Source organism: Lethenteron reissneri, chromosome 41 (assembly GCF_015708825.2).
Source record: "Lethenteron reissneri isolate LAM-NWPU_2019-01 chromosome 41, ASM1570882v1, whole genome shotgun sequence".
NCBI lineage: Eukaryota > Metazoa > Chordata > Hyperoartia > Petromyzontiformes > Petromyzontidae > Lethenteron > Lethenteron reissneri.
Window position 1 is genome coordinate 7,574,742 of NC_083819.1, and position 17,433 is coordinate 7,592,174.

The following is a 17,433-nucleotide window of genomic DNA, read 5'->3' on the forward strand; positions in this document are numbered from 1 at the left end:
CACAACCTTCCCAGCTCCTACCACAACCTTCCCTGGCTCCTACCACAACCTTCCCCGGCTCCTACCACAACCTTCCCTGGCTCCTACTACAACCTTCCCCGGCTCCTACCACAACCTTCCCCGGCTCCTACCACAACCTTCCCCGGCTCCTACCACAACCTTCCCTGGCTCCTACCACAACCTTTTCCAGCTCCTTCCACAACCTTCCCCAGCTCCTACCACAACCTTCCCTGGCTCCTACCACAACCTTCCCCGGCTCCTACCACAACCTTCCCTGGCTCCTACCACAACCTTCCCTGGCTCCTACCACAACCTTCCCCGGCTCCTACCACAACCTTTTCCAGCTCCTTCCACAACCTTCCCCAGCTCCTACCACAACCTTCCCTGGCTCCTACCACAACCTTCCCTGGCTCCTACCACAACCTTCCCTGGCTCCTACCACAACCTTTTCCAGCTCCTTCCACAACCTTCCCCGGCTCATACCACAACCTTCCCCAGCTCCTACCACAACCTTCCCTGGCTCCTACCACAACCTTCCCTGGCTCCTACCACAACCTTCCCTGGCTCCTACCACAACCTTTTCCAGCTCCTTCCACAACCTTCCCCAGCTCCTACCACAACCTTCCCTGGCTCCTACCACAACCTTCCCTGGCTCCTACCACAACCTTTTACAGCTCCTTCCACAACCTTCCCCGGCTCCTACCACAACCTTCCCTGGCTCCTACCACAACCTTTTACAGCTCCTTCCACAACCTTCCCCGGCTCCTACCACAACCTTCCCTGGCTCCTACCACAACCTTCCCCGGCTCCTACCACAACCTTCCCCAGCTCCTACCACAACCTTCCCTGGCTCCTACCACAACCTTCCCTGGCTCCTACCACAACCTTCCCTGGCTCCTACCACAACCTTTCCAGCTCCTTCCACAACCTTCCCCAGCTCCTACCACAACCTTCCCTGGCTCCTACCACAACCTTCCCTGGCTCCTACCACAACCTTTTCCAGCTCCTTCCACAACCTTCCCCGGCTCCTACCACAACCTTCCCTGGCTCCTACCACAACCTTCCCCGGCTCCTACCACAACCTTTCCTGGCTCCTACCAAAACCTTCCCCAGCTCCTTCCACAACCTTCCCCGGCTCCTACCACAACCTTCCCTGGCTCCTACCACAACCTTCCCTGGCTCCTACCACAACCTTCCCCGGCTCCTACCACAACCTTCCCTGGCTCCTACCACAACCTTCCCTGGCTCCTACCACAACCTTCCCTGGCTCCTACCACAACCTTCCCCGGCTACTACCACAACCTTCCCTGGCTCCTACCACAACCTTTTCCAGCTCCTTCCACAACCTTCCCCAGCTCCTACCACAACTTTCCCTGGCTCCTACCACAACCTTCCCCGGCTCCTACCACAACCTTTTCCAGCTCCTTCCACAACCTTCCCCAGCTCCTACCACAACCTTCCCTGGCTCCTACCACAACCTTCCCCGGCTCCTACCACAACCTTCCCTGGCTCCGACTACAACCTTCCCCGGCTCCTACCACAACCTTCCCCGGCTCCTACCACAACCTTCCCCGGCTCCTACCACAACCTTCCCTGGCTCCTACCACAACCTTTTCCAGCTCCTTCCACAACCTTCCCCAGCTCCTACCACAACCTTCCCTGGCTCCTACCACAACCTTCCCCGGCTCCTACCACAACCTTCCCTGGCTCCTACCACAACCTTCCCTGGCTCCTACCACAACCTTCCCCGGCTCCTACCACAACCTTTTCCAGCTCCTTCCACAACCTTCCCCAGCTCCTACCACAACCTTCCCTGGCTCCTACCACAACCTTCCCTGGCTCCTACCACAACCTTCCCTGGCTCCTACCACAACCTTTTCCAGCTCCTTCCACAACCTTCCCCGGCTCATACCACAACCTTCCCCAGCTCCTACCACAACCTTCCCTGGCTCCTACCACAACCTTCCCTGGCTCCTACCACAACCTTCCCTGGCTCCTACCACAACCTTTTCCAGCTCCTTCCACAACCTTCCCCAGCTCCTACCACAACCTTCCCTGGCTCCTACCACAACCTTCCCTGGCTCCTACCACAACCTTTTACAGCTCCTTCCACAACCTTCCCCGGCTCCTACCACAACCTTCCCTGGCTCCTACCACAACCTTCCCCGGCTCCTACCACAACCTTCCCCAGCTCCTACCACAACCTTCCCTGGCTCCTACCACAACCTTCCCCGGCTCCTACCACAACCTTTCCTGGCTCCTACCAAAACCTTCCCCAGCTCCTTCCACAACCTTCCCCGGCTCCTACCACAACCTTCCCTGGCTCCTACCACAACCTTCCTGGCTCCTACCACAACCTTCCCCGGCTCCTACCACAACCTTTCCTGGCTCCTACCACAACCTTCCCTGGCTCCTACCACAACCTTCCCTGGCTCCTACCACAACCTTCCCTGGCTCCTTCCACAACCTTCCCTGGCTCCTACCACAACCTTCCCTGGCTCCTACCACAACCTTCCCCAGCTCCTTCCACAACCTTTCCCGGCTCCTACCACAACCTTCCCTGGCTCCTACCACAACCTTCCCTGGCTCCTACCACAACCTTCCCCAGCTCCTTCCACAACCTTTCCCGGCTCCTACCACAACCTTCCCTGGCTCCTACCACAACCTTCCCTGGCTCCTACCACAACCTTCCCTGGCTCCTACCACAACCTTCCCTGGCTCCTACCACAACCTTCCCTGGCTCCTACCACAACCTTCCCTGGCTCCTACCACAACCTTCCCTGGCTCCTACCACAACCTTCCCTGGCTCCTACCACAACCTTCCCTGGCTCCTACCACAATCTTCCCTGGCTCCTACCACAACCTTCCCTGGCTCCTACCACAACCTTCCCTGGCTCCTACCACAATCTCCCCTGGCTCCTTCCACAACCTTCCCCGGCTCCTACCACAACCTTCTCCGGCTCCTACCATAACCTTCCCTGGCTCCTACCACAATCTTCCCTGGCTCCTACCACAACCTTCCCTGGCTCCTACCACAACCTTCCCTGGCTCCTACCACAACCTTCTCCGGCTCCTACCATAACCTTCCCTGGCTCCTACCACAATCTCCCCTGGCTCCTACCACAATCTTCCCTGGCTCCTACCACAATCTTCCCTGGCTCCTACCACAACCTTCCCTGGCTCCTACCACAACCTTCCCTGGCTCCTACCACAATCTTCCCTGGCTCCTACCACAACCTTCCCCGGCTCCTACCACAACCTTCCCTGGCTCCTACCACAACCTTCCCTGGCTCCTACCACAACCTTCCCCGGCTCCTACCACAACCTTTTCCAGCTCCTTCCACAACCTTCCCCAGCTCCTACCACAACCTTCCCTGGCTCCTACCACAATCTTCCCTGGCTCCTACCACAATCTTCCCTGGCTCCTACCACAACCTTCCCTGGCTCCTACCACAACCTTCCCTGGCTCCTACCACAACCTTCCCTGGCTCCTACCACAACCTTCCCTGGCTCCTACCACAACCTTTTCCAGCTCCTTCCACAACCTTCCCCAGCTCCTACCACAACCTTCCCTGGCTCCTACCACAACCTTCCCTGGCTCCTACCACAACCTTTTCCAGCTCCTTCCACAACCTTCCCCGGCTCCTACCACAACCTTCCCTGGCTCCTACCACAACCTTCCCCGGCTCCTACCACAACCTTTCCTGGCTCCTACCACAACCTTCCCCAGCTCCTTCCACAACCTTCCCCGGCTCCTACCACAACCTTCCCTGGCTCCTACCACAACCTTCCCTGGCTCCTACCACAACCTTCCCCGGCTCCTACCACAACCTTTCCTGGCTCCTACCACAACCTTCCCTGGCTCCTACCACAACCTTCCCTGGCTCCTACCACAACCTTCCCTGGCTCCTACCACAACCTTCCCTGGCTCCTTCCACAACCTTCCCTGGCTCCTACCACAACCTTCCCTGGCTCCTACCACAACCTTCCCCAGCTCCTTCCACAACCTTTCCCGGCTCCTACCACAACCTTCCCTGGCTCCTACCACAACCTTCCCTGGCTCCTACCACAACCTTCCCTGGCTCCTACCACAATCTTCCCTGGCTCCTACCACAACCTTCCCTGGCTCCTACCACAACCTTCCCTGGCTCCTACCACAACCTTCCCTGGCTCCTACCACAATCTTCCCTGGCTCCTACCACAACCTTCCTTGGCTCCTACCACAACCTTCCCCGGCTCCTACCATAACCTTCCCTGGCTCCTACCACAATCTTCCCTGGCTCCTACCACAACCTTCCCTGGCTACTACCACAACCTTCCCTGACTCCTACCACAATCTTCCCTGGCTCCTACCACAATCTTCCCTGGCTCCTACCACAACCTTCCCTGGCTCCTACCACAACCTTCCCTGGCTCCTACCACAATCTTCCCTGGCTCCTACCACAACCTTCCCCGGCTCCTACCACAACCTTCCCTGGCTCCTACCACAATCTTCCCTGGCTCCTACCACAACCTTCCCCGGCTCCTACCACAATCTCCCCTGGCTCCTACCACAACCTTCCCTGGCTCCTACCACAACCTTCCCTGGCTCCTACCACAATCTTCCCTGGCTCCTACCACAACCTTCCCTGGCTCCTACCACAATCTTCCCTGGCTCCTACCACAACCTTCCCTGGCTCCTACCACAACCTTCCCTGGCTCCTACCACACCATCCCTGGCTCCTACCACAACCTTCCCTGGCTCCTACCACAACCTTCCCTGGCTCCTACCACAACCTTCCCCGGCTCCTTCCATAACCTTCCCTGGCTCCTACCACAACCTTCCCCGGCTCCTTTCATAACCATCCCTGGCTCCTACCACAACCTTCCCTGGCTCCTACCACAATCTTCCCTGGCTCCTACCACAACCTCTTCCCTGGCTCCTACCACAACCTTCCCTGGCTCCTACCACAATCTTCCCTGGCTCCTACCACAACCTTCCCCGGCTCCTACCACCACCTTCCCTGGCTCCTACCACAACCATCCCTGGCTCCTACCACAATCTTCCCTGGCTCCTACCACCACCTTCCCCGGCTCCTTCCATAACCTTCACTGGCTTCTATCACAACCTTCCCCAGCTCCTACCACAACCTTCCCTGGCTCCTACCACCACCTTCCCTGGCTCCTACCACAACCATCCCTGGCTCCTACCACAACCTTCCCTGGCTCCTACCACAACCTTCCCCGGCTCCTTCCATAACCTTCCCTGGCTTCTATCACAACCTTCCCCAGCTCCTACCACAACCTTCCCTGGCTCCTACCACAACCTTCCCCGGCTCCTTCCACAACCTTCCCCGGCTCCTTCCACAACCTTCCCCGGCTCCTACCACAACCTTCCCTGGCTCCTTCCACAACCTTCCCCCGGATGGGACCCTTGGTCATTAGGTGGGTGAGTGGTTAGGTGGGTGAACGCGTAGGTAAGGCGAGTGGGTAGACGAATGGATAGGCGAGTGGGTTTGTGAATGGGTAGGTAGAGTGGGTAGGTGATATTTTGGGCGAAGTTAATACGTGGGTGGGTTCAGATATCACTTGCTACGGATGTGAGTCGCAACTGGGAATGGAACTCAAGTCGCCGAGGGCATAGCGCGGTGCACATGTTCACAGACCCGCTCACCCGCAAACAGACACACAATTTCACCCGTAGACACACACAATCTTGTGCCAGGCTAGGTTCCCAAAGACAGCCTCACACGCACAGACACGCAAAGACAGCCGCACAGACACGCAAAGACAGCCACACAGACAACAACGATACCGACCCCCCCACTATAGCCTCAACAGACTATTGGGGTATGTGCTGTGAGCGAGCTCACAGTCACACACACATAGACACCCTGACGCACACCGTGTCTATTTGTAGCGCTGTAACTACAATCGTATTACATTGCCAGTTCGGGCTCTCTGCCATTTTCCGTATTCCCCATTTCCAACGACTGTTTTTTCCCCCCACCTCCGTCTCCCTCGTGTGTTTTACGCTCGCAACTTCGGGTCGTTAATATCGTTCATTCTGCATTACCGCTAACCGAATGAGGAAAAACAACCGGTAATAACCGGTTGCCGATGTGCCGCACAAGAGCAAGACGATGCCTTGCCCGTATGAACTGAAAAAACGAAGGCAGCTGTCGCAGCGGTGTTACGGGCAGCAGCAGCAGCAGCCGCGGCAGCGTCGTTGGACTTTGCAATCCAGAATTCGCCGGCTTCTATTCTATCTCCCGGCGCGGCACTTCCAATGGGTGCAAGTTTCTGAGATGGGTACAACGCAGTCGGTCGGCAGATCGCACGCATGGTGGGGGTCAAGGGTCGGGGGGGTGTCCCACCCCTTCCTGATAAGAGGCCACTGGAAACGATTACCGGTTCCGAAAGGAGCAGAAATCGATTCCCAAAACGGTTACCGGTTTTTTTTCCGCCAGCGCAAACTCCTCCACACTCGCACGGCTGTTGGTTGCTATGTTTGCATAACAACCCTATATTATTGCATACTACTATATTCTCGTAATCGAATGAGCAGATTTAGATCGATGTGGCACCGACTCATTTGAAATAATTCCCAGAACGTCTTTCCGGACTGTTCCGGCTAAAATGAACAAACTCGGGTACACGATGGGCGTGTGGCGTGTGGCCAAAATCCACGCCCAGCTGCCTTTGTCTCCCGGTGCTTTGCGAGAAGCGCTGGGCATCGGTAACAGTGGCATCGTAGCGTGGTTGGCATTGGGCCCTGCTCTCAGACATGAAATCCAGCTTGCTCCCACCCCCACCCCATCCCTCTCGTAGCCCGGCAGTTGCACTGCCTGCGCACTCAAGCGACAGTTTTGACGCCACTGTGGGCACAGCCTTTCACCCACCGCCCCACGACCTCAGCGCCTTGGGTTCGAATCTCTACTATGATATTCTTAGGTTTTTTCGGTAAAGTCACGTAGGTAAAAAAATTAAAATTAAAATTAATAAAAGTAAAATAAAAATAAAATACTAAATAAAAATCACGACGTTTCGGAGGCAACACAAGCTTCCGTCTTCAGGTGGAACTACGTGACTTTACCGAAAAAAACCTAAGAATATGAATCCTTGCAGTCACGAAAGCTTCAAATCTAGAACTCTACCATGATGTAACAAACGCAGAAACACGTGATTATTTGAACTCGCCATGTGCCCTCCCTTCTCCTTCGGTCAACTCAGCCTTAAAGCAGATGGTGCTGTGTGTGAGAAACGCGCAACCCACAACACTGGGGAGAAAAACGTGACCGTGCATTGTTTTGGCCACACCCGATTCCCCCCTCACACAACCAACCCTTGCATGGATGTTCGCTAACATCGCTTGCCCTCAAGAGTCGATTGCCGTATTATCCGGATTACAAGGCGCTCCGTAAAGCAAGACGCAACCACCAAAACGTGCGCCCGGTGTAAATGAATGAACACGAATCTGGTCGCTCGCGCAGCGCACCGACCATATTGTAAGACAAACAAAACCTCCAACATTTGATTTAAAATGCAGGCGGCGTGGCGGTGTTCGGGCAGTGCTTCTTATAATCCTAATCATACAAGAGGCTAAACAGTGTTCCGTGTGCACACATTGTTAGCGTGTACGAGCCGCGGTTCATTCTGGCTGGGTTCGTGATGGTGTTGCCATTGTCTGTAAACGGCGGCCACTTAACGACTGCCTCAAGCGCGAATTATTAACGTGGCCCTGATACACGGCGCGTGGATCATTCGAATAGCGTTATTCAAAAGTGTGCTTATTGCATTCTGCAAACTCTATCCCTAAGAGAGTGCAATTTATTAACAACGTGAATGTGCTGAGTTTCTTCAAGTCATGCTTCACGGCTGAGAAGTTTATACGTACATAGTTGCAGTATTAGATATCCATAAATTTATATTATTCCGTGTGGAGTATATAACTCTAACTTTAATTAGTGTGAAATGCGTACAGACCCGTGCACAAACCGGAATAAATCACTTTCACATGAATGTATTAGCGTATTTATTTTGGAGCAGAACACAATTATCTTATAATGGGGTAATAAATAAAAATAATAACGCGTGTAACTTAGGGCCCTTTGTTAACCCACTGCCGTATTAGGTTACCAGGTTCACGGGATGGTGTGCCAGCTGCTGTGCCATTGCTCTACCTCCCCCAGTAGTGGGATACATTTACGTAAATAATTGCACTCGCAAGTCAACCTTGTGACGGCAACACAAGACATCCCGCCTTAAAAAAAAATCTAAAACAATCAAAAGTGCAATGTTTTGTAACAAACACCGGGGCAATTTGAAGACAACCGTAAGGAGACAAGTTGCTTTGCTAATACTGTACAATATGGTATGTTCACGTGTATCGCTTTTATCTGCAAGGCAGAAACCATGCAATTTGGTTGCACAGAGCGTCACCGGGGCTGGGATCTGCCGTCACGTGTGGTGAAGATTCGAGACATGACGAGATTAACAAAACATATTTTCTTTTCTTTTTAGCGCAATATGGTGCTCTTGCCATTGTGTCTTGAGTTGGGGACATTTTTATTCGGAAGTGTCGCAGCAAGCAGTGCATCATGATACCCGATACACTCGGTTTGCTCGCATGCGCTCCAACTTGTATTCGAACCCAGGCTCCTCGCAGCGCCGATTCAATGCCCTAACACGGCCATTATGAACCCTCTGCACCACCCAGCCTCACCGTCTGGCTCGGGGGGACTTTAAACGGACAGAACAGTGCGTTTCAATCGCGTGGAATAATTTTGACCTTTGACATGATGACCGGATAATCAATCCCCAGCGAGTGACCTTGAAATTGTATTGAGGATCGGTCAAACGGCTCAGAGGTAAAATATCGCGGGGCACGACAAACACGAGATTACCGGGCTGATGCATGCCGCTCTCCCTGTCGGGGCGACCACTGCCCAGGAAATCCATAGTAATGGTCCTCACCGATTAATCACCGCGGTGGGTAATTGCGACTCCATTGTAATGAGGCAGGGGCTTTGCTGGGGGCGGGTGGGAGATGGAGGCCAGGGAGACATAGACACACACCACAACCATACCCATGCCCGCTCATGTGGTCGTTTTTTGGCCGCTGCGTTGCGCTTTAAGCTAAGACAATAAACACGCAGTGCAGGCAGAGTCTAGACTCCTCACCAAATAGGGTACGAAAAAAGCATTTTCCGTACAGTGACCCATTACCTTTCTCTGCATGTCTCCATTTTAACAGGCGACTCGTGAATTTCTGCTGAATTACGCTTCATTAACCCCAAATATGCCTAACAATTTTGGAATATTTTTCGTTGACTTCATTTGTTGCCAAGGCATTTTCTTCTACGATCAAACCAACCTGAATTCGCTCGCTCTCATTCGGACGTCGGAAGCTAGGCAGGTTTTGAGCCTGGTTAGGACTCGGATGGGTGACCAACAGGGCTTGCCAGGTGTTGTAGGCATGGGCTGGGAGGTGTGGCCAGGAGATGGCAGTGCTGAATCTCGCTCCCCTTCTACGCTTGGTCGGTTTTCTCAGGTTTCCTCCCAAATGAATCTGAAATCTCACGAATGGAATTGGATCAAACATTCCAGTTATGGCAGGACCCTCCTGAAAACAGTCTTGAGACTCGCCGAGGCCTTCTTAGAATAGAGCAACCAACCAGCTATGTCCAGCTTGGTGAGGTATGCTGCAACAAATACCGTTGACCGACATAGCTTGGGGAAGCCTTGTCCAGTAACGTATTAATACGCGTCATGCATTATTAATTATTACAGGGCATTAGTATCATTACATTGTTGTATTGGCTGCATCGTGTGCTCCATCAATTCTTGGAGCCTCGCTGGGCCGTGCGATGCAGTGAGACTCACCAGAGTAATTCAAGGGCATAATTATAATTATGAGAATATCAACATTGCCGTCATTGCTAGCCAAGCTACTGACTTCATCACTCCTATCGGCAAGTCGGTGTCGTCACCCCAAACTTAGCAACATTTTGTGTATTTACCAAGGACACAACCCCCCAGGGACAAAGGCTGGCAACATCATTAAGGAAATGGAGCTGCCCATTTCAATCAAAACAGGCTGACCTCCTCGTTAAGTGCCGATTAATTATCTCAATCACGGAATGCTTTCGCAATCATTGCCCCCATCAACAAAGGGCAGAAAACAGACGTCATTGGTCTTTAACATTTGCTGTGTGTCTTCATCGTGTGTGTTTTACGGGTTTCTTTTTTGAATACACAAACACACACTCGCACACATCATCATCACCACCACCACCACCGCTGTGTCTACATGGCTGGCATGTGTTTATTGCAAAGTGTGGTTATGAAACAAAACTATGGTTGTCAGTAAGGATGGCGATGCCAATTTGCATCTGGGTTCATATTTTACATCCAGTATATAATCTATGAAGGTTATGGACTGGAAAAGTGACGTGTTGGCTTCGGGTACATTTGTCGAGGGTTAGGCACTTACGAGGACAACAATGCACTATTTGGTTATGGATAGAAACTCTCAGAATTAAACACTCAATATTTAGGAATATGAGCTATAGCGTGCAGGGATAGGAGGGTTAGGGACTGGGGAGTAAGGGACATGGGGCTGATGGAGTTAGGGACATGGGGCTGATGGAAGTGAGTACCACTTTGCAGCGAAGTTAACATTGGTTGTCGTATGGAGAAACTCGCCCCACCATAGGAATGTGGATTGCATATAGCAGGAAAACACATTCCTGCGGAGGGAGCTGGTAGGAACGTTGGGTTGCTCGGTCAATGGCCAGGGTCAACGGCGGCGTGCTGTATTCCGCAAATATGCCCGACTTCGAGGGCGGGCACAAGCCGGCGTGAGTATGTTAAACGTTGAGTTTTATAAGGGCACCACGGGGTGACCAGCCTCTCCCCACCCAGCCCCACCCCTTCCACCCCCCACCCAGCCCCTCCCCACCTTCCCCACCCAGTCCCTCCCCACCCACCCACCCTCCCCTCCCCACCCAGCCCCACCCTCCCCACCCAGCCCCTCCCCACCCTCCCCTCCCCACCCAGCCCCACCCTCCCCACCCTCCCCTCCCCACCCAGCCCCTCCCGCCCCATCCAGCCCCTCCCTGCACGACTGGCGGACGGACACAATAATCCCCAGTGGGCTGGTGTAACCAGGAGGTTCCTACCAGTATAACTTTGACTTGTTTTGACATATCGCCTCTCGTGTATGAACTACATCCCACTGCGTGTGAACACAGCTGCCATCAGACTACTTACTCCCTGCGTACGAAGGAGTTGTAATTTGTCAACTTGAGTAGAACATGAACTATACACTGTACTAGTTACGCGAGCAGGCTTTGCCTAATTAAAAAAAGAATCAGCTTTAGTGTCAGACTTTTCTGAAAAGTATCTCAGAAAATGAGTCACCAGTATCTGTTGCAATATTTGGCAATTATGACCTTTCAAAACCATTATACGCAGGTTAAAACTTCAAAGAGCTTAAACAGAAATCGATGTGTTTATATTTGTAAAACGGTATTTGTGCTCAATATCAGCTTCGTGGCCCTTCTAGAATATCATTAGAACGTACGTCGCTCAGTCTGCACCGATTCACGACTTGCTGCTGGGCATGATGTGGTTAAATGGCAAGGCAAGAACGACAACAGTTCGCTATATACATGGTGATGTCGTTTGAAAGTGGCACACTGTATGCGATAGAGGTTCGTTAAATCGGCTTTGTCAAAAACACGGACCAAGATGGAGGTTTTGACGAAGTAATATAAGTGACTTTTGTTTATCCAGAATATATACTCAGTCTTAAGACTATTTTAATACGAATCCTGCATTGGGATGCCTAAGCAATCTCATTAATCTTTTAGAAATAAAAAGTGCCTTAAAACAGGGGATTGTTAAAATTATGTTAAAGTAGACATCAGTACAAAGCAGATCCGAATGTGATATGTAACTTCAAATCATTAAATGAGCCCTACGGCCATGTCTTCATGTGGGTAAATTCTCTAATTAATGTTAACACTCACGAAGAAAGAGACAACTGTTAAAAGTATTCCCTCTGGGTTCCTGCATTCACCACGTAATCATTATTCATCTGACAGATCCACCCCTGCCACATAGCACATGCTGTGCAATTGATTGCCAGGAATTTGTATTGTGCCGCTAAAGGTAGGGAGGTAATGATGCAGTTATAATGGTCAAGTGCGTTTCAGGGCTGAAAGGTGGCCAGGAAATGGCAGTACAGCAAATGGGTTCCCAAAACTCAATTGGGTTTATGAATCCAAATTGCTGTCCTTTGTCCTCATGCCAGCTTTGAGGCCAATGAGGGCAAAGGAGCCATATACTAATTTCTATAATAACTAACAACCCATTTGTGTGAACCTTAGAGTGTCATTCGTTCTATACGTGGTTTTCGCAGGGTTTTCTGGCTTTGACGAAATATTGTAATGCAAAGACATCTTGAAAACGAGCATTGAGACTCATGGATGAATGCCGTAGCTATCATCATGAGCATAACGCGAGTATCCTCGTGAGCCAATGTGCTCCGTGTCCCCGGTTCGATTCCTGGCACAGATGTCGGGTGCATTCTTACAGTAAATTACCAAAGTCTACCCCGAAACTATCTCGAAAGAACTTGCTTTGAGACCAGATTACAATTCGAAATTAACGTAATTAGATATTTGTTTGATGTGTACATATAAAATGGGATCTAATTTAAATATAACCCACGGCCTCTATAAAATACCGAGTATATACATTTATACAGGAATACACACTTTAAAGGTAACTCTTTTGAAACTCATAATTAAATATAAATGGATATTTTCGTTTCTCTCTGGTAAAGTAAAGGACATTCATCAAATGTCCTTCGCCAGTAAAGGTAACCCGTGCATGGAATAAAGTTATTGCAACCGGTTCCCAATTAACTTTCTATTTACCGTATATCAGTCATATATAATCGGCAAAAGTTTGTTGAAAAATAAACAGAATAGGAAAAGTGTTTAGAGCCTTCCTAAAGTGTATGATGTATGTTAAACTTTGTTAGCATCATACATAGCCTACCGTGCTAATCGGAGATGCGGTTATAGGATGAACACGTGTGTATTTGTTCTATTTTGGGGAATAAACACATTTATGGTGTGGTGAATATGTAATTCTATACAAGCTAAATCTGTTGAATTCCATCCAATCACAGAAGACCTAAAATACTGCTGTGAATAACTTTGCCGAAAGTGTGTCTCTGTCTGAATGTACTTCCGATGCGTCATTTGTAACTTTCTTCTGTAATCTCGGCGTATGGTTTTGGTATGGAAATGGCTTTTGTGATTCCTAAATAACTTCGTTCTCTTAAGGCCAATGTTTATGAGAGCATGGATGATTGACTGCACCAATTTCGAGTGTGTCAAAGCCTTTACCATAGTCTGCAGAAGTTATATACATGATGCATGTTTTAGAAGAGAAAATAATTCACATTTCCGGATGCATGGTACACTTCCAACAATAAACATTCTGCCCGACGTCACAGGTCGTACGCATCATTAATTTCAGTGTCTAATATTGGAGTTTTACAGGGTAAGTACATTTTTTAATTTGTATATATATACTGTATGTGGTGTGCGAGGGTGGGGGAAGGAGGACGAGGGGCAGGATAGGGGGGGGGGTTACATATGGGAGGGTGATGAGCTGTACAGTATATCTGAAAGGGATTTTACGTGGTTGACGGGGATATTGGGCCCGGGGTTGCCTGCCATATGAAGGGGTTTTAAAGGGTAATCTCTGAATGAAACCCGTTTATAACGGGACTTACTATGCTTTATACCCTTCCACAATCTGATTGAGAGTATGCATATGGTCGATGGTAGATAATCCACTCCTAAATTCGGCTTGCTCAGGGTTTAGGAAAGGTTTCTCTACCATCAACCGAACACATACTGTCAATTTGATTCGAGTGATGGTGATCACCATGATGGCACTCAGCTGGAAAAGCAAAAGCAAAACCAAGTCGGGGTGTGTTCAGTCGGTGCCACAGGGAGGCGCCCTCGCACTCCTAAGTAGTAAAAAAAAACTTCAGAAATTATGAATAGGGCACTTTCAAGGACTCATCCAAAATCTTAACAATTTATTTGGGCAATATTTTCTCAACTAGTTCAGCTAATCTTGATTTGAAGCTTTCGTGACTGCAGGAATCCATACTCTTTGGTTCTTTCGGTAAAGTCACGTAGAAATATAATAGATCATGACGTTTCGATCAAAACGTCATCACGGCGTCTCGATCGAAACGTTGTGATCTATTATTATTATTTTCTACGTGATTTTACCGAAAGAACCAAAGAATATAGTTAAGCTAAGATGATTCATAAACACAATGGTAATCACTGGTAATTGTAAAAAAAAAATGTGGTTATTCGTTGAACAGAAAATAATATTCGTCAATTGACCGTATTCTCTTTCTACCCTCGACTTTGGAATTCCCTCCCAACGCCTCTTTCTCCAAGGTCTAATAACCTCGCTCAATTCAATAAAGTGTTACACTCTTATCTATAACAACTCTGAGAGTGCTGATTGTTGCCGGCCGCTTGGCCTTTGGGCCTGTGCCCAGCAACTGTTTAAAAAACATTACAGTACTGTGTTTAATTGGTGATTTATCAGTGATCTACTAGAGCAGGGGTGGGTAACGTCAGGCCCGCGGGCCGTACAAGGCCCGCAAAATCATTGGGTCTGGCCCTGCCAAGGCAACCGCAGGCGGGACTCGAAATTCAATAAATCTAGGAGCAAACCTGGAAAAGCAGTTGCGAGTAGCAACATCATCAATACCAGCTAACATCACACGCCTCGCCAAAGAGAAGCAGTTCCAGCCATCACATTAGGGGGGAGTTAATTAAATGTTTGACCAAATATCACGGGCACATTTTTAAGTTTATAATTTTGTATGGCCCGCGAATGATGTTATAAATATCCAAATGGCTCTTGCCAGAAAAAGGTCCCCCACCCCTGTACTAGAGTTTCGCTGTTGTGCGATCATTGCCCAAAGCGTCAACTTTTATATGCTTATCCTTTTCGGGCACTGTTCATGAATGTTTTGCATTTTCTTGTTATTTGTACTTGTGCACTCCGGCGAATGCAGCGTCCAATTTTGGCTTGTTTACTCAAAATTCAAGTCGAAGTGATTTCTTGCTCAAATGAGCACAGACGCAAGTGCTAACCTCCTGTTCACAGCCATAAGCCAGTGGTGTAAAAATCCGCATTCCTATGACGGGGATGAATCTACAGATAGAACGAAAATTGTTGACTTCCCCGCATCCAAACTAAGATTTGAACTTGCAACCTTCCGTTTACAAGCCGCCAGCTCTCGCTCCCCGGCTAATCCGCAGGAGCGGGTGATCGATGAGGCTTAACAGATCACTGCTTTCTGCGATGAAGAACGGACATTGCACGAAATGTCACCTATTATACTGTATATTATTTCATTTTACGGCTGTGTTATTGACGAATGTGTTTTGTTATTTGTGCTAGTGCACAACTGCCAAAGCAGCATAAATTACAGTTTTTGTTTACTCTGGTTAGGGTTATAGTTTTGCAATGACCATGAGAAGGAAAAACACATGATATAAAGGTCGTAGATCAGTAGATGCCGTACTGTATATGGTAGATCAACGGGAAGAATAACCAATTGTCATTTGTTTGGCGGTGCTGGCCCATTGGGGTCCCTAAGTAGAAATAATGTGTGAGGGTCGTTCTCTTCACGCATCAACTCCCATAGAGATGACAGAGGAGATATAGATAAGAGATATATTTATGTCGTGACATGAGATAAATGTCGATAAGAGATAAGAGGGTAGGGCCTGAGATGAGAGATGACACACAGATGTAGTGAAATTTGAGAGATGTAGACAAGATACAAATATAGGGAAATTAGGGAAGAGAGATAGGTTTGATGGGAGATTAGTTCGCGTTATTATGTAAATTCGCTGATTGATGTTGACATTCGGTTCACGCCTATATTTGCCATGAATCCGAGGCCCTATGCTGTTCACAATTTTCGAATTGGATAGGACCCACGTGGAACCCACATGGAACTGGCCAGCTTATTATTGCACAGGCTTTGCCCGCAGTGTCTGTTTTGTTTTTAGTGAGACAATGCGTCTCGCAGTGTCGGTGGCAGGCAGCTCGAAACGCGACACCGTCGGGGTAGGAGACGGACAGGGGCAGCTGCCATCGGCACGGGTGGTTGGGACATTGCTCGGAACCCGGCTGCCTGCCACCACCACCACCAGCAGCACCACCGGGTCCACCGTGCGCTTCTCACACGCGTGGACATCTGTACACCTTCACGCAAAGACAAAGACCCCCCGTATAGCCTTAACAGACTGTAGGGGCAAGTGCTGTTAGCGAGCACCTATGAAGGTCAGAGGGGGTGGGTGGGCCAGCACCACGCCCGACCGCCTTTGTCTCCCCAGTGACGATGTTTACACACCGCACCAGTTACTCATTTGAGGCTGAGTCGACCTAGGAGAGGCCCGGGACCGGTTCAGATAATCGGGAATCGAACCCATGTCGCCGGGTTCATAGCGCAGCGCGCTAACCGCCACACCACCGCTCCCCATGAACACAAAGACACACACAACACACACTCGCACGTGTGAGTATTGACACACCACTCACTCATGTACACACTTTCACAGCAAACACTCCTGTGTGTGTACATTTACACAGTCCTGAGGGACCATGGGTCTATTCTACAGGCTGTGGGGGTGGTATAACCCAGTGGCGGCTCCTGCAAAATCTCTCAGGGGGGGCAAATGTCTGGATGATTGATAAGGATAAGGTCCACCGATGCAATGGATAAATTAACAGCTTAAGCATGTAAAGGAAACTTTACTTCTTTAATATTAATGAAAAATAAAGTCACTCTTACAATACATCTTGTTTGTTTCTATACTTACTATTATTACAATCCACTCAGTTTCTTTTCTTAAAGATTCCACTAGGTGGCGACAAATAATATTGTTGACTGAAACGTGCTTACGTAAGTGCGAGCCCTCCCGGAAGCCATAGAGAATGCATTGCAACACCCGCCGTTCGAAAAAAAACATATTTGAATGTAAGTCTATGGGGCCACTCGGGGCGATTCTCAGCCGGAGTGAAATCGCCCAAAAAGAGGCGGTACTCCACAGAACGGGACATGACGCTGATTGGACTATATCCAGAGGCACAGTGACGGCTAGCGTAACTCTGTGGTTGAGATTGGTGGTGCGTCGCCCAATCGCCCTAATGAAGAAACCGCCCCTGGTATAACCATACTTCACCACGCTGTACACATATGTACACCTGTACACGGGACACGCCGATGCTCCCCACAGCGCGATCTCGCTGTGTTTTAGCCGCCTGGCGTTGTTGTGAGGAGCGACATTAGCGCACTTGTAAACCTATACGAATTTACACAAC